The sequence below is a fragment of the Nyctereutes procyonoides genome, unplaced genomic scaffold, assembly GCF_905146905.1.
Source record: "Nyctereutes procyonoides isolate TBG_1078 unplaced genomic scaffold, NYPRO_anot_genome, whole genome shotgun sequence".
Lineage (NCBI taxonomy): Eukaryota > Metazoa > Chordata > Mammalia > Carnivora > Canidae > Nyctereutes > Nyctereutes procyonoides.
In genome coordinates this window covers 22,563,835-22,587,877 of record NW_026575046.1, presented here as the reverse complement: position 1 = coordinate 22,587,877, position 24,043 = coordinate 22,563,835, and the positions used below count along the sequence as shown (strand labels likewise).

Genomic DNA, 24,043 nt, shown 5'->3' with positions numbered 1-24,043 from the left:
TTTGAAAGCATTTTGAAATGAGCTGATTATTATCTACAAAGCATGTGAGTCACAGAGTCATGATCATGGGTGAATATTAAAATCAATATGGACACACCCCGTCATATAATGTCAAACTCCAGAATCCTGTAGCTAATGAATCAAAATGTTTAATTTTTCTTAAGCATTTTTTAGGTTGAAATTAAGTTAAAAATTCTCTAATGACACTCTTATAATTACTTTTCATGTTCCAAAAATAGTGTTTGAAAGCATTTTAAAACTAGGCATTTTGAATTTTAAATATACTTTTAACTATTAGGTTGCTCTTTGCCTAATCAATCAAATATCTATCAGTGTGTACTCCGGTACAAAGAGCATGTTGCCAAATTCTCCTGGGCTCTTCTTTCACACACAGCAGCTCCCATTGGAGCTCAAAAATTAGCCACAGGTCCTAAGACCATGCAAATGAGTCACATTTAGGTGGTTGGGGGAAGATTAATTGACAGACTAAACAATAGCATTGACATAAACTTGAATTTCTTCTTTTGATCTTCATTAGCATAATGCCATTAGATATACTTGGATTTCTCTTATGAATGTATTTTGTGAATTTAAAGTTCTCAATAAATGAATAAAGTCATATTCCTTCCTTTAACTCTCATCTCAACTCTGGATATCCCAAAGAAATGCCACTTAACTTTTTGGTCCCACATTTACCTCTAACGGTTGTTAGTAGGCTTTTTGACACTTAACCATTTACTGTGTTTTAATAGGCTTCTCAACAAATTTTATGCACATAGCTCCTGCTAAAATCCAAAACACTGACACCACCAAATGTTAGCAAGGATGTGGAGCAACAGACACTCTCACTCACTGCTGGTAGGAATGCAACATGGTATAGCTACTTTAGGAGACAGCTTGGGGTTTCTTACAAAACTAAACATTCTCTTACCATATAATCCGGAAATTGTGCTCCTTGATATTTATCCAAAGGAATTAAAAACATGTCCACCCAAAAACCCTCATACAGATGTTTATAGGCCTTTATGTATAATTGTCCAAACTTGAAAGCAACCAAGATGTTTCCTGGTAGGTGAATGGATAAATGAACTGTGGTGTATTCAGATAATAGAATATTATTTAGTGCTAAAAGGAAATGAGCTATCAAGCCAGGAGAAGACATGAAAAAAAAAAAAAAAACTTGAATGCATAGTATTAAGTAAAAGAAGCCAATATAAAATGGCTATACCCAGGGCAGCCTGGTGGCTCAGCGGTTTAGCACCGTCTTCAGCCCAGGGCGTGATCCTGGAGACCCGGGATCGAGTCCTGCGTCGGGTTCCCCGCATGGAGCTTGCTTTCCCCTGTGCCTCTCTCTCTCTCTGTGTGTGTCTCTCGTGAATAAATAAATAAAACCTTTTTAAAAAATAATAAAATAAATTAAAAATAATAAAAAGGCTACACCCTGTATAGTTCCAATTATATGACATTCTGGTAAAGGAAAAATTATGAAGACAGTGAAAAGGATCAATGGTTGGCAGTAGTGGGAGGGAGGAGAGAGAGGAATAGACAAAGCACAGAGGATTTTTAGGGCGGAGAAAATATTATAATAATGGGTATGTGTCATTATACACTTGTCCAAATCCACAGAACATACACTATCAAGAGTGACCCCAAAGATAAACTATGGACTTTGGATGATTATGATGTCGATGTACTTATTACTTACATATAACTATCTATAACTATCTATCTAATTAGCAGTTCTATATATAACTGTAAGTAGGTAGTGCTAACTTACCAAGGACAAGAAAAAGTTCCATATTGTAGAACTGGAAAAACTCCCACCACCTATTTATTCTTCTTGCTTAAGTCCTTCATTATAAAGGCCCTCCTTAACGGTATTTCTCAGAAGGCGGAAGATATGAAACAATTTTTTAACTGTTTTCAAACCATTTGTCCATGTAAAATAGCTTACACGTGTTTTAGAGTCCTTAAGGATGGAGATATTTAGATGGTAGAAATTTTGCAAGGAAACCTTGGAAAAATAATGGTAGTTGGTCAGGTTCGTGATTTTGGAGATAACTTATTCCAGAAACAGACTTGCTTCCAAATAATTTAACAATTTACTTTTCTCCATAACGTTTGTATATTTAAATCCTCCCCCCTTCTCTCTCTCTCTCTCTCTCTCTCTCACACACACACACACACACACACACACACACACTATGATATTGGTAAAGTGAATATATATGTATTTTTTCCACCCAACATCTGAATTTACTTCCTTTGCTCATGAAATCACTCCTTTCATATGACAAGGCCCACTTCCAATGACAGAAACTGAAAATACCAGAACTCACATTCACAGCTATGCAAAGATACATGAATGATCTAAGGTTCTTCCTAGTATTCTAAGTAGGAACCTTTAGTAGGGACCAACGAAACAGCGCTGGTGAGAGAGAGTATGACTGCAGTGGCATACTTTCAGTTTAGAGAACATGGTATCTGATGCATGGAAGACCCTGGTGTTCACAGCTGGTTATCAGAGGATGAAGTCATGTTGCTGAGCACAGACTCATCAAGGTATCTTTGGAGGGCCACTTTTGTAAGGGGCTTTAAACTCTGTTTTAAGGCCACTTGGAATAAAAGCTTGATGCTTCTGCCCTGCTGAAGACTCTTTAAGCTCTGAAGAAGTCAATAGAGATGTTCAGAAATATTTTTACTTTTTACTTCTGAGCACACAGTAGGATTGCTCTGTTCCACTTCCTTCAACCTATGTGTGGCCATAAGATGTGTTTTGGCCAAAATAATTTGACCAGAAGTGATGTGGCAGGAGTTTTCAAGCCAGAGAGCAATTTGTCATATTCTCTTTCCATTGCTTCAGTGATTTTGAAAACATACGTCAAACTAATGACTCCATTAGTCCAGTTCTTGGAATAGATGCAATGAACAGAGGAGGCCATTCACCCACCAGCATTTGACATGTAGAATGAGCAAATAATAAACCCTTCACTCTTCACAGGCAACTAAGAGGCATTTTTTTCCCCTACAATATAACCTGCCATGACACATCCTAAAATTGTCACTAAATATCTTTTTAGGAATTCATATTCTGTTTAACTATCTAGTTTGTATGTTTCTTACAACCTGACATTTAATGAGTGACTTCAGATTAGATGAAACTTAGGAGAACAAAGTGGATGGTGCCATTGGAGCATTTAATGCCCAAGGAGTACAAGGCCTAAAGGATGGAGGTACGCAGAGCAGATCATTGGTTCTAATAGCATGCGTGGCTTAAATAAAATGATTCACAAAGGTCTTCACATCTTGTTCTACATCCAAATGCCTGCATTTCCATACAAGCATACTAAAAGTTTATCTTTTGTCTAGCATCCTCAGGGCTGCTATTGCCCAAACCAAACTTAAAATTTGATTACACAGGTTGCCAGATTATCATGCTAATTGAATAGACCAAGCCTTTGATCTGGGGAAAATTGGAATTATGAAAATTGGAATGGGAACATATAGGAGGAAAGCAGCTTTACATTGACAGTAGAATTGGCCCCTCTTTCTAGTAAATAGGTCTTACTGAAAGACACTGTCTTCCCCAGGTTCTCCTGTCACCTCACATTGCTCCCCGACCTATAATCAGAACCAGAATCAAGAATGTTTGGGCAGGGAACCCACAAACAAAGCCTGGGGCTGATAAGATTTTGATAATTTATTTGATTTATATGGATATAGATGTGGAGAATATGTGTAAGAATGGGATCTAAAAATTCTAGACATAAGAGCAAAAGGAATAATTTTACAACAGGTTGAATTAATCCATATGGATTCAATGACCATCCTGGTCCTTGATTCACTGTGCTAGTTTGAGTTGTTGGGTGTGATTCTTCTTTTCTTTTCCTTTCCCTTTTTTTCCAGTTTAGTTAACTTTACCTTAGACTCAAATTCTTTGGCATAATGTAGAGGAAACAATCTAAAGGCTCACAGGTTAGTAAATGTTGGAGAGAATTGAACACACTGGACTGCTCAACTGCTCCCTAACCATGCTCTCTAAAGATGCCAGCATGCATTCACTACTCCAAGGCTTTTAGAAATACCCCAGGGAGTGGAGTCCCAGCATCTCTCAAAGGTGGTGGCAAGTGGTGGCATTCTGGAAGAAGTGGTGCTTGTGGAAGATACTGCACTAGGAATGGGCTCCCTGACCTCAGCGTGATGCTAGATTTCAGGATGTCAGAAGGTAAAAGATGGAACATAACTACTAGGTTAATCGGGTCATAATGGCTCTAAAAAGTAGCAATATCAGCAAAGGGATGGGAATGGTATGATCCATAAGGCCTTTTGGGATGATACATTGATCATGGGATCCCTGAAATGAACTCAGAACTGAATAAACCCTCAACTTATGTGAATGGAAGCCTTACTTAAGCCACCAAAATTTATATTTCTTCACCCAATTTCTAGACCAGGGGCAGTTCAAATATCTAGTGGTCTTTTAACCCAGAGAGTGATAGATAATTTTGAGTCTGGACTCTGTTATAATATCATAGGTATATACTTTGACTCCCCTTTTTAATACTTTCCCAAAGGGATCTGTGTCTATTCACCAGAATAAATGTGTCTTTGGGAAAGACAATGATCAATGAATTGGCTCATATGATTATGGAGGCTGAGGCTAGACCTAGAAAAGCCAGTGGGGTAGTTCTAGTCTGAATCCAAAGGCCTGAGAAACAGGAGAATCAGTGGTTTAAGTTTAGGTCTGTATCTGAACCATTATTTCTCTTTGTGTGAGTCCCAGTCTGAGGGCAGGAGAAGATGATGTCCCAGCTCATAAAGTCAATGAAAACTCTCTCTCTCTCCTTCCATTTTTTTGTTTAATTCAGGCCCATAAGGGCTTGGTTGATCCCCAGTTCCATTGGGAAGGGCTATTTGCTTTACTGTCCATCCATTCAAATGTTAGTCTCATCTGGAAATACCTTAAAAGACACAGTCAACAATTATGGTTATATATCTGTGGCTCTGGCAAGCAGACACATAAAATTAACCATCACAGTGGATTGGGAAGACTGATAGAAATCACAGTGTGTGATTACATATCCCAGGTTTCATTAGAGACACCTTCACCAGGGTGAATACACCTTCACCAATCCTTTCAAGAGATGTGGTGCACAGCAGCTATTGAGGAATAGGAGCCGGATCAGAAGTGGAAGAACATAAAGACACATGCCATATGGTGACTGTGGCTGACAGTCTGGGTTGAGAGTGAGGCATCCTTTGGAGAACTCAAAATAGATGGAGGATACATTGTCAATGGAATTAAGGCATTGCATGAGTGGATGGGAATAAGATGAAGAACTTGTGGTTTGGGGATTAGTATGAATTAACACTAATATAATTTGATTTGTACCATAGGTAAGGCCTGATGATATTTGTTTTAAAGGAAAGAAGGAGCATATAATTTACATACTATAAAGTGCTATATATACTGTTGCATGTTGTAATAGTTACTATATATGCTCATTTCTGCTTTACCTTTTAACATGTTTCTGATCCTTTTTTATATCCATTCCTAGTTACTTTGTACACTCATTAGCTAATTTCCTTTTTGAGAGGTGGGAAAAATAAAAGAATGTGTTTTAGGTTCCTACTAGTGTATTTTAAAACTGCCCAATTTACAACTTTCAAAAAATATTGACTGATTTTTTTCAGGGAGGATTTAAGGTGATATATAAACATACAAGACTGAAAAAAAATGAAGAAGTTCAAGTTAAAAAAGAAAACTTTTTAAAATTCATGTTTTAAAATTAAATTTAAAAATAATTTAAATTATTTTTAAACACTTTGAGGATAACAAAATTAAATTAAATTCAGGATAAAGATTTACCTAAAATCTCTTGTATATATCCTAGGCATATGTTATACATCTTATTTTTATGCTCCATGGTAGCTGAGATAAAACTGGAATCTTGATCCATTATATGCACCAACATCCATAAAATAAAAGCTAATCTCCCTGAATACACATGGTTAATCCTTCTACTGAAACCTGAGGGAAATTTCTTTCATAAAAACGAGACCGTGTACTATAGTGAGCATCAACCATATCGTAAATATGATGATGAGAGTCTCAGAGATGTTTATTCTAAGTTGAAATGTAAGTGGAGAGGTAATAGGAAAGTCAAGACTAGTAAATTCTAATCTTCGAGGGACCAAACAAGGTACCACATGTGATTCAGCTCCCTGCAGGTCTGGCTTCGACCCAGAATAACATTTAGAACATCTAGAGCAATCAGGCAATCTTTAGGAATATTCTCTCTTACAATCATGACTATTAGATGTCATCAGCAGAAGTTTCAGGCTCTATTTCCCTGCAATGCCCTGGAGAGGTGAGATGATTGTCAAGTAGACTCCAGGAAAAGAACAACAATAACATCACAGTCAGAGATATCCTAACTATGAAAATTGCTTTTATTAGAATTGTATCCAGCAGAATTCTAAGATGGCCCTAGGATTCCTGCCCACAGTCACTTTCAGTATAATTTCCTCCACTTGAATGTGGGCAGGGCACATGAATACAATGGATATCCCTCCTAGGATTAGGTTATGCCACACGGCAGACAAAGGTGAAGGGATTCACAGATGTAATTAAGTCTGTCATCAGGCGATGTTAACATAATCAAAAGGAAGATCATCATGGGTGGGCCTCACCTAATCTGGCAAACTATTTTTAAAAAGACTCAAAGTAGCAGCCCCAGGCCAAGGAGCTGCCTTTTCTCGGCTTTGAACAAACCAGTCTCCACGTTATGGAGAGGGCTGTGCATCTGGGATGTAAAGGTGGCCTGTGGGAGATGAGAACAATCCCTGGCCTGGATTATAAACAATAGGCTAACAGAAGATTCGGGGATTGTTAAGCAGTTGTGTTTTGAAAATTTTAAATAGCATTTCCTTGAAATAAGTTGATAGAAGATTTAGAGATATGTGGCAATGATAAAATATCTCGGATGTTGTCAGGCTTTGAAAATTAAAACAACACAGCAGTGGGCTCTTCTGAGGTTTCTGTTTAGATGCTCTGGATTCTAGCAATCGCTATCTCTAGTAACTGCTTGGAAACACTGCAACACAGATGAAAAGAGAGTGAAGAGTTATTAGAGGCCAACTACACATATTTTTAAAGCTGTTTGACCTGGTTTAGGGTGTAAGCGTAATATGGTGTAACAAAAATACATTTAGATACATACAATGCACATATATGGCGATCACCGTATGAATATTTTGAAGGATTCCTATGGGGGTGGGGGAAGAGCCAGGAAGAATGAAGATAATTAAGGAGTAGTTCTCTGAAATATCCCAGGGTTATTTTTTTTAAAATGCAGGGTTGTGGGAGAGAATAAATTGGTGTCCAGGAATACAGCAGTAGCTCCTTAACATGAAAAGCCAGACTGAGTCAGCCAAATTGTTTAGCAAATGTTGATCCGAATGAGCCTTTTATTCATAATGGTTAATTAGAACCTAATTAAGTCAGTTAAGAGGATCTATTGACCCTAGAACTCCCTATAGTCTTTATATAGCCTCCTGCCTTCTCCTCGGGAGTATGCAGCTCTGCCCTATGGACAGCGGTCAAATGTTAATGGGCCATATGCATTGGTGAGTAATGCTTCATGTAATAAGGAGCTGCTCAGAGTGCACACAAACACAAAACAAACTCTTTGGTGGCGGGGAGTCTTAAAGTATGATTGTGAGCAGTTGCTCCTGCCAACAATAAAAGCCCTCAATGGGCCCCTGCCATGGCCCCCTTGAGCTGGCCAGGCTGCCTGTGGCTTTAGGGCTTGCTCTACTCTGACAGCTAATATAAACATTCTAATGCAGTTATGGAAAGAAAGAGAAGTCAGAAGAGAGGCATGCTATAAAGGTGATCTAGCCCAAAAGAAGCTTTCTAAATGCAACAGTACACTTAAAGTGAATTAGAATGTTGTGACCCTGTTACTTTCTACAAAAAAACCAGATCTATCCTTTTAATGATTAATCGGTCTAAGGCTTCAGTTGTGTGAAAGCTGTTTTCACAAAGCTGCGTATGAATTACATGTTAATACTTTTAAACAATTACATGTAGCATGAAAAAGGTTGATTGAATCTCTAAGAGCTAATACCTTTTACTGCGCCAAAGAGTTCTACATTAATTACTTATTTCCCCCCCCCCCCATGAAGCCCCCAGGAGGTAAACAGAGCCTGCATAATTTTTATTTGAAAGACAGGATAATCAGACCGATGAGATTAAGGCACTCAGCTGAGGTGGTTTGGGGAAGCTGGTGTGAGAGAAGCCAGGTTTGCTCCCAAGACAATACTCTTTTTGTCACAAGACTCTATTTTCTTGCTTAAACAAGAATAAAGCATTATTAAGGTCTGGAGAAAGCCATTCCCCAGACATATTACTAATTCATTTCTAACTATAATGATATTCTTATGATGTTGTAGATACAGCAATTTAGCTTCTTAAGTAAAGGTAGAAAAAAATTACAGGCCAGGGAAAGTCACTCTGTAATTAACAGTCACAGGTTTCAGACTTACTCTCCAGGTCTTTCTGAGCAATTAACTCTTGAGGGTACTGTGTTGGGTGCATCAAGTAGCCGCTTTTATATGGCAAAACACAAGACAGCCCAGAGAAATACACTGAACAGAAAACAGTGTGGTTGATGTTGATACTTGCAGATTATTGGTATTTACTTCTGACTATTTACGATGAACCTGAAGATTCACAATGTGGAATTTGTAATATCATTAGGCTCATCTTTCTATCACCTGAACAGATTACTTGGTAAAGTGGTAATTGTGTATCGTGCTATATTCCGTTGACTTTTTTATGATATAAAATCACCTTTAAGTATCTTAGGACTATTATTATAAGTGCAGTTTTATAGCACTGCAGATGTGTCAAGGCATCGAATAATACAAATGCCAGATAAGCCAATTTATTCTCTATCAGGAAGAAATAGAAACAGCATTTTAAATGTCTGTGGAAATTAAGAGTTGTGGAGTTTTTTTCAGCATGTAGTTTAAAAAACTTCACCATGTGTATTCTTTCTAGGTCACCAAAGATTTGTGTGTGTGTGTGTGTGTGTGTGTGTGTGTGTGTGTGTGTGTATGACTGTAAATCCCAAAGGCCTTTGTTCTTAATATCTTTGCTGATTCTATAGCTTTTGAAATTGATGATCTCACCTTCTTGAACTACTTTACTCCATTGGCTTCTGTGAAATTATGTGCTACTTTTCTTCCTGGCATCCCCGATTAATTCCTGTTTCCTTTGCTGGCTCCTCTTTAACCACTGACACTTCCACACTCTAGTTTTTGGATCTTCATCTTCTTTCATATGTATTCATTTTTCAACTATGCTGATGACTTCCAAATCTCCATTTCCAGGACTTTTCATCTAATCACTGGCTCTTTCTATATACCCTCCAATGTATTTAAATGCATTCTTTGCTGTTAACTGCAAACCCAACATGTTCAAAGGTGAACCCATAATCTTCACCACACATCTATCAGTTCTTAGCTGGGACTGAAGGAAAGAAGTTATCTTTAATTTATACCTTTCTTTGACATACATAATTTTGTAAGTAAGTCAAAGCAAATGCACATTTTAGGGGAATTTTTTTAGGATTTTATTTTTAATTATTTATTCATGAGAGACAGAGAGATAGGCAGAGGCAGAGGCAGAGGGAGAAGCAGACTCCATACAGGGAGCCCAATGCGGAACTCGATTCTGGGACCACAGGATCACCACCAGAGCTGCAAGCAGGCAGGTGCTCAACTGCTGAGCCACCCAGGCATCCCTAGGGGAATTTTTAATACAATTTTACTTCCATCTAGGTACATTGCTACAATAGAGTTATTTGGAGGAATTCTCTCTTGCAAAATCATTTCCAGCCTGGTCTTGATCCACTACTTTTATAAAGTCTCTTCTGCTCAGAAAACTGCGATAGCTGCTTATTTCCAATCAAAGTCAGGGTAGGTGGGAGATGGGGTGACTGAGTGACAGGCAATAAGGGGGGCGCTTGAAGGGATGAGCACAGGGTATTAAACTATATGCTGGCAAATTGAATTTAAATAAAAAAATAAACCAAAAAAGTCAGGGTAGTTCCCTGGAGGTGGGTTTAAGGCCTCTATTACATGAACCTAACTAAGCTGTCCTATCTGCTTCTTTTTAGTCTCTTCTATACATCCTTTCCCTTCCATCAGGAAAGACTTGATTTTATTTTTCTTCAGTGAGTACACCAGTCTCATTCTGAACTCTGTGCCTTGTTGGTTAATTTGCCTGGCATCTTCCCTCATCCTCTTCAGCTTTGCGTCACCCACCCATCTCCCAAGTTCCAGACAGGTCCCACTTCCTAATGACAGTAGTCCTCCACAGATGGGGTCTTCTCTGAAGTTTAAACTATGATGTAGAGGGTTTCTTCCACGGGATATCACTGAATCATATTATTAAATATATTTTAGATTGGGAATCTCCTGAGGCAGGATACGTGGTTAATAAATACTGTGCAGAAAAAAAAAATACTGTGCCGATCCTGGCTCCTAGATCAATGTACACAAAATAGGTGGTCAATGATTAATTGCTCATTGACTGATATGTTTTTTCAGATTTTCCAGTATTTTATACTATGTTAATATCCCATCTGGTCATTTGAAAAGTGGCACCTTACAGCTTTAAGGATAAATGCAATTATGTTCTCTTGTTTAGTTAAGACTATAGCTTTCCAGTTCAACTTTGGGAAAATATAATAAACCTTAAACCCTTGATTTTTTTAATTAATGGAAATAATTTCACGAGTCTGGCCCTAAGTTTATTCTAATTTATTAACAGGAAACACCTGAGACTAATTGCTTTCTGGCCTACAGAATCTTGCTTTATTATTTGTTTAGATTTTTCCACTTAAATACAGATACAGCTTTGATAAATGTTATAATCACTTATGTTTAGAAAATATAGCACTTTTTGTTTCTATGGCTGGCTGAAATTCTTTAATTAAAGGTTATTTTAATTTGGAAATTCAAGATGTTATGAATTAGGTTCTACTGTACTTACAGGAGAAAGAAAATATTTGAAGTGCCATTCTGGGTGTTCTGTAAGGTCTGGAAAAAAATGCCCAATATAATCTTAATGTAGTCATTAAACTGAAACTTGTGGATTCACAGAAGTAAATTTCTACTTTGCAGCTGTAGCTGAATAGTTTATATTCTTCTATATTTTTCCAATTAAAGTTGTGTTACTTACAGTTTTAGATTTTTCAGAAATATCTCACATTGAGTTGCATATCTTTTACATATCAAAATGAGTTCAGATTGAGATCCTTGTTTAATTCTTGCTAATTCAACATAGGAGTAGTGATACTAGCTGCCAGTTGTTATAGGGTTTAGGGTGGGAATGATAAGATTTAAGGAAGGTGAAGGAAAAAAAACCAAGGTAAGCCAGGTGTCATGGAAGTAATTCTTAGCTCTCTCATAAAGCAGGATAGCCCTCCCAATAGAATCCATAGCTAAATAAGAGTGAGTGTGACACATTATCTGCAGGCTGTGACCTTACATTATTAGATCAAGTTACTGCTCAGTAGACGGATGGCATTTTTGGTGGCACTTTAGTGCACTTCTCAGGATTTCCACTTTACACTTGGCAAGAATATACTCTAGACATACCTAGTTTTGTTTGGTTCTGTTTTATTTCTTTGTTTTTTTCACAAGATTTGGTGGTGAGACACTGAATGAGAATCTGAACCTCCCTGCATGAAAGTCGCTTGATAGGTCTGATGTAGAGAAACCTCTATTAGAAAACTAATTACTAGTTATACTAATAGTACACAAATATATGCTACCTGAAAAAAAACTGAACACATTAGGGATATAAATAAAGTCTATTTTGAGAACATTATTTTCAATTCTAGCCTCCTGTTTTCTTCCTTAGTAATATAGTTATTAGCTTAGGGTATGAGCTTTTCAGTTAATTTATGTGCATACATATGCCCTCACAAAAATGCATAGTATCGTTTTATAATATTTCTAACAACTTAATGAGATATGATTCACTGATCATACAATTCATTCATGTAAAGTGTACAATTCAATGGCTGTGTATATTCACAGAATTTTGTGTCTATCACTGCAACCTATATTTGAACCTTACTCCAAAAAGAAATCCTGTGATTTTGCCAATCCTGTGATTTTGCAAATCCTCAACCCCACCATTTCCCTCAGCACGAGGCAACCACTAGTCTCCTCTCTGTCTTTATAGATTTACCTATTCTGAATATTTCATATTAATGGAACCATACAATACGAAATCCTTTGTGATTGGCGCCTTTTATTTAGCAGTTTTCAAGGCTCGTTCATGTTGTACCAAGCATCAGTACTTTATTTCATTTTGTTATTGACTACTATTCTATTTAATGAATACACATTTTACTTATCCATTCATCAATGATGGACATGTGGTTGTTCCTACTGTTTGGCTATTATGAATAATGCTGTTGTGAACAGTCATGTACAAATTTTTGTGTGGACATATATTTTCTTTTCTATTTTCTGTATACCTAGGAGTGGAATTGCCAGGTCATGAAGGTAACTCTATGTTTAATCTTTTTGGCAACCCTCAGGAGTCACCCTACTCCCCTGGGCAACTCCCAGTTGTCCTAGTCAGTGACTGAGCACAGTAATGGTACTGGCACAAGCTCATTTCTATGAGTCACAGGACTTCTCAAATGTGCAACTTTGGCTCAAAAGACTCCCAGTTGCCTTGCCTGAAAATTCACTAGAACATGTATTAGAATGCAACTGTAGGTGAAAGACTCTACCTACCCAAAGTCTCCTTCATCCCTTTCCTTTCCCAGATTCATGATTACATAAAGGCTTTCCCTACATAAAGGTGTCTGCTTTTCAGAGGACCCTGATATACACAGACAGAAAGGCTACTAGCTCTGCTCTTGCCAGGATGAGGTGGCAGGGCAAGTATCCTGACAGATTAGCTGAGGAAGCACTGCTTGTGGAGATGTACACCAGAGCTCAGGACAGTGAGCTGTAATAAGCTCAGTACAATCCATTTGCACCTCTTCCTGTCTGTGATGATGTCCCCTTTCTATTAAGTGAGGGGTTTCTCATTATTCTGGAATTACCAATAGCATCTAGCCATAAGTAGAGTTATCAGCTACCCCTTCATGCTGTGGTGGGTGAGTGAACTTTCCACCTGCGTCAGGATGAAGATTGTCAGCAAAATGCCTTTGAAACAGGGAAGGAACTTTCAAATTATAGTCTAAATTGATTTTATCACTTCTCTCAACCCATTTTTCCACATAGTCCCTAGAATATCATCTCTTAAATATTTCTTGAGTCGGGACGCCTGGGTGGCTCAGCGGTTGAGCGTCTGCCTTTGGCTCAAGCCATGATCCTGGGTTTCTGGGATCGAGTCTCACATTGGGCTCCCTGCAAGGAGCCTGCTGCTCCCTCTGCCTGTGTCTCTGTTTCTCTCTCTCCGTATCTCTCATGAATAAATAAATAAAATCTTTAAAAGAAATATTTCTTGACTCTCTCCCTCGGTGGGAACGGCCTTAAAACTGACATTTTTCCTTTGCCTGAACTATGAAAAAATTTGCAAACTGGAGTGTTGGCCAGCAGTCTGCTCCCCATTTAATCCTTCCACCTCTTTTCTGACAATCTGCTTTTAAAAATAACAAATCTGTGTTTGTTTTTTTCCTCAGCAGTATTCCACCTATGTCATAAAGTCCGGACTTCACTGAAAGGCCTTTCATGATGGGGCCCATGCACTATTCTCTAGCCTCTGTGTAGAGACTGTTTTCTCGGACTGAATGTTCTAGCATACCAGACTTTCTATTTCCCCAACCACAACATGTTGTTTTGGACTCACTGTTTTGCATATGAAATCATCTGAACCTGAAATATTATCTCCTTATGCCACCTGCTAATGTCCAATAATGATATAAATTTTAAAATAGGTATATAATGGGATGCCTGAGTAGCTCAGTGGTTGAGCATTTGCCTTCAGCTCAGGGCTTGATCCAGGGGTCCTGGGATCAAGTCTGCGGGGGAGCCAGCTTCTCCCTCTGCATATGTCTCTGTCTCTCTATGTGTGTCTCTCACGAATAAACAAATAAAATCTTAAAATGTATATATATATATATATATGCATTATACTAAATCAAGAAGGGATGAACAGTGCATATGATAAATTAAACCTTATTTAAAAAGTGGTTTCTACTTTAATGAACTCTGTGAATTACTTTCCTCCATTGGTAATTAAAAATTATACCAATATAAGTTCTAAGTATATTCCCACTCTGTCTTCTCTATCACATCTCTAAGTTTCTATATGAAATAACACCATTAAATAAATACATAAGAGGAACTATGGCTTAGTATTGGGAAAGCCTGTGTTTAAATGCCAGCTTTTCTACTAATTCTGTGACTCTAAAGCTCAGTTTTCTAATCAAAAAATGAAGTTAATGTTGGCACCTCATCTAGAGGGGCATGGAAATGAGGCAATGCATATATGCAGTGTATCGTGCTTCGTACAAAGTAGGAACCCTATAATATTCAATAGCAAGATAGGCCACTTAGAAGGTTTATCTGTTAAATTCTATTTGATCTCCAGGCTTTGCATTTGGTAACTTTGTACTTCATCAGCTACCCTAAATATCAACTCTTGCTGCTCTAGGTTTGGTCTTCAAATCAGCAACATCCAGAATCTCACAGAATTTTCTGAAGATGTAGATTCTTAGGCACCACCAGTATTCCTGAACCAGAATCTGCATTTCAGTAAGATCTCTAGATGATTTATATGCACATCACAATTTGAGAAACACTAAATTTTAAAACATGTTTCTCGTAAACCTTTTGTTTTGTTTGTATACATTGCACCTCATCACTACACTGAACTAACTGTTCACTACACGTTCTCCTGACAAGCACTATCATACAGTTGTAGGAATAGGTTTAAATATAGCAAAACTATGATCATCATATATATCAAATATTGTATGTAGATGCAGAAATGCTGGACCTATTGGTGATGAACTGTTTGCCACATTCATCATCATGTAGTCCTTTAGGATCACACTCTGTTATTGCCCTAGTTGCACATCTTGTAGTCAGGCTTTAGAGGCCCCCAGATTTCTGAGATACCTAATATTATTCCTAGGTCAATGTTGTATATGTCTTTTTAATGCAAATTACTGTCATATCTTAGGACTTGTTCTGAAAAACTATGCGCTTTGTTACTTTGAGACAAAATTTTCATATAGGCAAATGAATCTTAAAAGTAAAGTTCAGTGATGTGCAGGACTATCCAAGGAAGACTTGGATCTCATTTTCACAATACATGTAAACCTAAAGAAGTCATTAAAGGCTACAATAATGTTGGTAGGAATTACCACATTAAAAGTTGTGAATTGTAATAATAAATTATAAAACATCATTTTTTATCTAATTGGTGCAGTTTATTCTTAATCCATAGTTTACAATTAAGTTTACTTTGTATTATCTTGAAGAAAGCATAGGGTTATTGAATAAGAGATTGTAGCCAAGCGTTTGTTTGTTTTTTTTTATTTGAAAACAGTTATGTACTTTAAAATACTCATTTATCTGCCATTCTTTGGAAAATCATTCACCCATTCAAAGCCTTAAAGAGCTAATAAAATTCCTTTTAAGTGGAACATCCTTGAAGCTAACAGAGCAATATAGTTTTTCCAAATATGCTACCATAATTTAAATTCTAATAATTTAGACCATTATTCTTCAAATTATGATGGTCATTCAGGTTTTTATGTACATGCATTTTAATATTCTACTCATAAGTTAGTGTTTATAAAAGGTATTTTTTTTCTTGTTCTTTATCTTTTGCAATAGAGATTTTAATAAGAGAAGAGACAGAAAATATGTTGGAGATTAAGTCGTGCTCGTGTATGGTATGTGTTTCCCCTGATTTTTGTGATAAAAGCTATGTTTTGAGGGGCCTGTGTGAAATGAGAGAGTAGGCAAAGATGGTTTAAGACGGTCCATGTCTCCTTTTTAAAATCCTGGCAACTACCAGAGTGGCACCTTCCAATGGAGCTGTGGTGTTCTTCTGTAGCACTTGCAGCCTGAGGACAAGCTGTTTGGGGTCAGCCAATTAGGGTGACCGTTCTTTGAAAGACTCGGTAAGGATGTGCTTAAGGCTGTCACTGAACATTCCACAAGCTTGCTTATTTCTCTCTGGGGCTGTACATCTGTGTTGTTTTGTGTTCAGGTCAAGTTGTTCTCTGTAACAAGGTCATGTTTTCTGACTTCTTTGTAACTTGCTGGCTTTATGTTTTTGAGATTGAAGTCACAGAAGAAGTGGCTTTGCTGAGTGAGTGGCCTGTTTCCTTGGGTAACAGGCAGGAGATGGGGAAGGCCAGAAGCAGTGAGCCAGCTCACTCAAAACAATGCCGACTGACCTTGAACTCTGAGAATTTACTTTGCATGGTGCAGGGAAATAACAGAGACTTGATCACGGTGTAACAAGAATTTTTGACAAAAGGGTGTTTGTTATAAAACAGTAAGTTCTACCCTTCAGACAGTCCTCTTTAAGAAGTCTTCCATAAACTAACAGAATCCATTTTCCAATTGCAAACACTCCTGTGACCACCTAGAAATAGGCAAGCAAACTTTTCTTTTAAAAAGAAATATAAGGGATCCCTGGGTGGCGCAGCGGTTTGGCGCCTGCCTTTGGCCCAGAGCGCGATCCTGGAGACCCGGGATCGAATCCCACGTCGGGCTCCCGGTGCATGGAACCTGCTTCTCCCTCTGCCTGTGTCTCTGCCTCTCTCTCTCTCTCTCTCTCTCTGACTATCACAAATTAAAATAAATAAATAAATAAATAAAATAAGAAATATAAGACTGTGTTTTCAAAGAAAGCACACAATATGAATAGAAAGTAAAGAATAAACACAATTTTAGGTTGCATAAAACATTTTGAAGTTCCCTAGAGTTTGAGATTTTTTTTAAAGATTTTATTTCTTTATTCATGAGAGACACACACACACAGAGGAAGAGACACAAGCAGAGGGAAAAGCAGGCTCCCTTCAGGAAGACTGATGTGGGACTCCATCCCCAGACCGTGATCATGCCCTGAGCCGAAGGCAAACGCTCAACCACTGAGCCACCCAGATGTCCCGAGTTTGAGATTCTTAAATTAGTGGAATGTTTTTTATCCTCAGATTTAAATAGCACATACATATTTTTCTCTATTATAATACCTCCAAGATATTTTTAAGTGCTCTATGACATTTGAGATACTTTACCTCAAGTGTGTGAGTGCTTCTTTGACTATCAAAGCCTGGATTCTGATCTTAAAAGCAGAGAAAGTATATGTAAGGAAAAAAGCAGAAATAAAAAAAAAATTTTAAAGAGAAGATTTATGTCCCCCTAAGAAGGTAAGTGCTCACTATATGAAAAAGTTTAGGATTTCCCCCAAGGAAGTCAGTCTACCAATTGCCACCATCACAATGTGCAGACCTACTCCAGAGGTTGGAGACAGTAACCCCAAATTTTCCACACCTGAGATGTGAAACAATGACATGAAGTATGGCTAACATATGTCCCATATTAGTTTCTTATTTCTAGTCAAATGAAATCATCCCCTCTAAATCCAAGACCTGTTTGTGATAGAATAGTTTTTGCCAATCTCAGGGGCCTCTGGGCCTACATTTATCCAGATGTTTGGGTTTTTCTAACAGATGGTCCTCAAAATTTTATTCCTATTTCAGTTGCTGCTGCCACTTTAAGTGTTTCCTGAAGATCTTTAGCACACCCTTCTAAGAGTTTCATGGCACAACAGCCAGCCATCCAGGGCTTTTTAGTTGTGCTAGTCGCATATTCATATAAAATGCAATGAAATATAGACTGATATAAAGTACTGAGATATGAACTCTTTTATTTATAAATATGTGCTTACATTTCTAAAAAGTTCATATGTTTAATGTTAAATCACCTCTACATAGATGAAATATAATGAAGAATTATAACAAATGTATATTGCAAAAGTGTTCATTATACATTTATGAAAACTTTGGTATTCCAAACAAATAGCTTGATTAATGAGCTCACGATCCATCCCACCACACTCTTAGTCATTTTCAGCTAGTTTACACCATCTATTGGGTGGTTATAATCCATTAATACAGTGTTTAATTTAGACTTATTTGATGGAGGGGAGGTGCCAGCAGTTCACTTAAAAAGTAACAGTAGCACGTTGAGCATTGTGATGGCTCAGGCCTGTTAAGGACAGAGAGCAATCAAACAATCTCTTCTCCGATTACTTTGAAAGTTTTTAAGATTTTGCTAATCCAGGCTATATATAGTTATGTATAGGTTTCTAGTTTTCTGAATGCTCATGTTTATAGTAAGAATTTATTTTTTATTTTTTTAAAGATTTTATTTATTTATTCATAAGAGGCACAGAGAGAGAGAGAGGCAGAGACATAGACAGAGGGAGAAGCAGGCTTCACACAGGGAGCCCAATGTGGGACCCAATCCCTGGACCCAGGATCACTCCCTGAGCTGAAGGCAGACACTCAACCACAAAGCTAGGCATCTTTATAGTAAGAATTTATAATAAGAACGCCAATCATGATTTGAAATTTTTGTCTTTTGAACTGTACACATTTTTCATTCATTATCTAGGAAGAGTTCAATATTGATTTAGAGTAAAAGTTTTATTTATTTATTTGGGAGATAAAGAGCAAGAGAGCAAGCAGGGGGGAAGGGCAGAGGGAGAGAGAGAATCTAAGCAGATTCTACACTTGCTGTAGAGCCAGACACGGTGCTCAATCTCATAACCATGAGATCACAGCCTGAGCTGAAGCCAAGAGTCAGACGCTCAATCGACTGAACCACCCTGGCACCCACTACTTGTGGCAGTCTTTAGAAGTGAGGGCGCCAGATTTGTGAATCGAATAATAGTATAAGCAGATTGGAGGTAAAAGAAAGATAATGGTGTAAAGTATGCCATTAAAGTCAGATCTTAGGGGATCCCTGGGTGGCTCAGTGGTTTGGTGCCTGCCTTTGGCCCAGGGCATGATCCTGGAGTCCTGGTATTGCATCCCGCATCGGGCTCCTTGCATGGAGCCTGCTTCTCCCTCTGCCTGTGTCTCTGCCTCTCTCTTGCTCTCTCTGTGTCTCTCATGAATAAATAAATAAATAACATATTTAAAAAATAAATAAAATAAAGCCAGAGCTTAAATGACTGAATATCAGGTCACATACAAAATGGCTCGAAGCAGAATCCAGACAGGAAATAAATGGGGAAAGAGTGGGAATATTGAAGAAATAGTATAGAACCAAATATTGATTTTTTTAAAAAAATTGAACAATATTATTTGGCAGAAGGAACAAATAGATAATTAAAATAAAACTTCCTAAGCCTAACTGGTTATAACTGAAAATTTTTATAGTTTTCTTAGTTTCTCCCTAGATCTTCTCCACGTCTACAATTTGCTCATAATTGTAATCACAGTGTGAATACATTTTTACTCTGCTGCTCATATATCCTCTATAACAAGATATTTTCAAGATAGGTACGCCTGGGTGGCTCAGTGGTTGAGCATCTGCCTTTGGCTCAGGATGTGATCCCAGAGTCCCAGGATGGAGTCCCTCATTGGGCTCCCTATGGGGAGCCTGCTTCTCCCTCTGCCTGTGTCTCTGCTTCTCTTGGTGTTTTTCATGAATAAATAAATAAAATCTTAAAAAAAGATATTCTCAAGATATACTGCTATTATATTCATACACACTGTTTTGGTTCTATAGGACAAATTGTTAGTCTACAGCCCGCAGGCCAATTACCTGTTTTCATAAATAAAGTTTCATTGGAACGCTGCCAGAGCCATTTGTTTCTAAATTCTACAGTTGCTTTTGTAGTGCAACAGAAAAGTTGACTATTTGCTACACAGACCATATGGCCTGCAACCTAAAAGATTTATTAACTTGCCCTTTAGGAAAAGATTACTAATGCATCATACTGTACTTTTTTCTCCATTGGACATTAAAGTTCTTTCCAAATCTTTTGCATAGTATTTAAAATCCCTGTGAGTATTTATGTGCATATCTATTTATCCTTGAAAAAGTTTTTTTTTTCCTAAAGAAACATACTGAGGGTTACTAAATCAAAACATACACATATTTTGGTTTATTACAGCACTGATTTCAAAAAGTTTTGTACTAGTGGTCTCAGTATAAATTACTACAGGTAGTGGTTTGGTTTATGGCATTTAATAGAATTTAGCCAATACTGAACATTCCTATGTATTTTAATTTGTAACAGTTTATTATCATTTATATAAAATTTTTATTTTTGATAATGAAAGAAACATAACATTGACAAATTTTTCAAATTCTGATAAACTGATTCTAAAATTCACCTAGAAGAGAAAAAAGATAAGATTAGTTAACAAAAAAATTTAACTGAAAATTAGATGGCAGGAAAATTTTACCTAATGTCAAAAGGTATAATAAAGCCAGGTTTAACAAAATGTGGTGATATCGGCACAGGGTCAAACAGATGAATTAAACACAAGACTTCTGAGAGATATAAACCTTCCAATCTTGATAATTTTGTGAATTTTGTGAGTGTTGTGAATGTAGTTTTTAAAATCTGTGGGAAAATTATGCACTCTCCTATGAATGGTATTCTAATAATTTAGAATGTCCATTAAAAAAAGTTAAATTCTTACTTCACACTATACACAAGAAACAAATTCTAGAGGATTAACCAGTTACACATTTTAAAAACCATAGAAATATTTTAAAATAATTATAAGGAAAAATTAACTTGGATTGGTGAAAGCCTAAATATCGAAACATAGAATACAAATATCTGAAAAAGAAAAAAAAAAAGACTAACAGGTTTTCCAAATTTTAAAAGAAAAGAAAACTTCTCTAAAGGAAAATAATCATACTCAGAGTTTTAAAAAATAGTAACAAAGATAATTTTCTCAGGATCTAGTTATACAGGGATTAATAGCTAATATACACACACACATACACACACATTAATTAACTCAGTACAGATAAAAACTTAATAACTTGTCAGAAAATTATTTGGAATTGCATTAAAATGCAAGTGCCTACCCTTCAATTTAATAATTCTTCTTCCAGATACATATTCTATAGAAATACTTACACATGAAAAGTTATAAAGTCTTGTAATAATGAAAACTGTAAATAAACTAAATCAGTATGCAATGATTAAATAAATATATGTAACATATGCATAATAGCAAATTTTATTAAATACTTTAATAAAAGGGCGATGTAGATTTAGATAAACTAATGTGGAAACTGTCCAACATATAATATCATGCAAAAAAAAAAGCAAATTAGCAACATTATTTGGAAGAAGATCCTACTTATATAAAGTACATATACAACAAAATTACACATTTATATTACTAGGTATATTTCAGCAGTTATTCTAATCATTTCCATTTTTAGATGCACATGTATACATACACATACACCTACTAGTATATATAAAGCTATTCCAAATAGACAAGGAAAGGCAAACCTAATTATTCTTTTGGATTAATTATGCAAAAGTACTGGGGGAAAAAAAAACAGTCTTGGAAGTCTAGGGTTTGGAAGAAATACACTATTAAGGAGTATCGAGAGAATGCCCATTCCTCCCACATAATACCTGCAGCAAGTACACATGATCAAAAATATTCTTTGTGTCTCTCCATCTTGCAGCCTTAAAACGTCTGTCAAATGACTTTAGAATCAATGTAAGTCTCTTCTGTCCTGTTGACCACTGTATTGTAAAGCGATTAGGATAGTGTCTGTGCATAGGAAGTACACAATATTTGTCAAATGAGTGTAGTGTAAAATTTACTCTTTAGGGAACTTTCCAGAATGCTTGGTGAGACGTGGAGGAGTGGCGGCTGTCCAAGCTGCACCCAGCAACGCGCTGCTCCCCCACACCAGCCTCAGCCCTCTCACCAGCTGTAAAAAATGGTGAAAGAAACCACTCACTATGATGTTTTGGGGTTCAAACCCAATGCCTCCCAGGAGGAATTTAAAAAGGCTCACAGGAAACTGGCCTTGAAGTATCACTCTGATAAGAATCCAAATGAAGGAGAGAAGGTTAAGCAGATTTCTCGAGCTTATTAAGTGCTCTCTGATGCAAAGAAAAGGGAATTATATGACAAAGGAGGAGAACAGACAATTAAAGAAGGTGGAGCTGGTGGTGGTTTTGGCTCCCCCTTGGACATCTTTGATATGTTTTTGGGGGAGGAGGAAGGATGTAGAGAGAAAGGAATGGTAAAAATGTTGTACATCAGCTCTCAGTAACCGTAGAAGATTTATATAATGGTGCAACAAGAAAACTAGCTCTGCAAAAGAATGTGATTTGTGATAAATGTGAAGGCAGAGGTGGTAAGAAAGGAGCAGTCGAATGTTGTCCCAATTGCCGAGGCACTGGAATGCAAATAAGAATTCATCAGATAGGACCTGGAATGGTTCAGCAAATTCAATCTGTGTGCATGGAGTGCCAGGCCATGGGGGAAGGATCAGTCCTAAAGATAGATGTAAAGACTGCAATGGAAGGAAGATACTTGGAGAGAATAAGATTCTATTTTTTAAAATATTTTTTTATTGGAGTTCAATTTGCCAACATATGGCATAACAGCCAGTGCTCATCCTGTCAAGTGCCCCCTCAGTGCCCATCACCTAGTCACCCCAACCCCCCCACCCACCTCCCTTTCCACTACGAGAGAAGATTCTAGAGAAGTGCATATTGACAAAGGCATGAAAGATGGCCAGAAGATAACATTCTATGGTGAGGGAGACCAAGAACCAGGACTGGAACCAGGAGATAGTATCATTGTTTTAGATCAGAAGGACCATGCTGTTTTTACTGGAGGAGGAGAAGATCTTTTCAGGTGTATGTATATACAGCTGGTTGAAGCTTTGTGTGGTTTTTTTTTTTTTAAAGATTTTATTTATTTATTCTTGAGAGACAGAGAGGCAGAGACACAGGCAGAGGGAGAAGCAGGCTCCATGCAGGAAGCCAACGTGGGACTCGATCCCGGGTCTCCAGGATCATGCCCTGGGCTGAAGGCAGGCACTAAACCGCTGAGCCACTCGGGCAGCCCCCTGTGTGGCTTTCAAAAGCCAATATCTACTCTTGACAACCGAACCATTGTCATCACCGCTCATCCAGGTCAGACTGTCAAGCATGGTGATATCAAGCCTGTGCTAAATGAAGGCATGCCAATTTATCGTAGACCATACGAGAAGGGTGGCCTAATCATCGAATTTAAGGTAAACTTCCCTAAGAATGGCTTTCTCTCTCCTGATAAACTTTCTTTGCTGGAAAAACACCTACATGAGAGGAAGGAAGTAGAAAAAACTGATGAAATGGACCAGGTGGAACTAACTGGTGGACTTTGATCCTAATCAGGAAAGACAGCACCATTACAATGGGGAAGCATATGACGATGATGAACATCATCCTAGGGGTGGTGTTCAGTGTCAGACCTCTTAATGGGGCCAGTGAATAACACTGCTGGCATTATAAATGCAGTAGTGAATGAATGAAGGACTATAATCATAGCTCACTACTTGCTATTGTTTTTGTTTTAATATTCAACTATAGTGGTGTTTCAAAAGTTAAATGAAGAATAAACTCAAATATAAAAGCTCAAAAAAATGGACTCTTTAAATTACTAACATAAAATCATGTTTAGAGGCAGGATTTATAAAACTAAACTGCAGTTTGGACACTGTATACACTTCTTCATCAATCCATTTGTTCAACTAAAGAGTATGTATACATGTATGAATGTATTTATTACATCCTTATTATTAGATAAGCCGATCATGGTTTCTGCCTTCAAGACACTTATACTGCATTGGAGAAGATAGATAAAAATTAAATAAATCATAAGAAGGAAAATATTAGGTGATTAAAGTGCTTTATGGTAGATAGTTATTTTTCAAGTCACCTTTGGTCAAAAAATAAAGACTTCTCTGAGAAAGTAACATGAAG

At 37.2% G+C, this 24,043-nt stretch overlaps 1 pseudogene; it reads left to right on the top strand.

Annotated features, from left to right (window-relative positions):
* Nucleotides 1-22,005: 22,005 nt before the first annotated feature.
* LOC129509886 (dnaJ homolog subfamily A member 1-like) lies at nt 22,006-23,539 on the top strand (annotated as a pseudogene).
* The last annotated feature ends 504 nt before the right edge of the window (nt 23,540-24,043 follow it).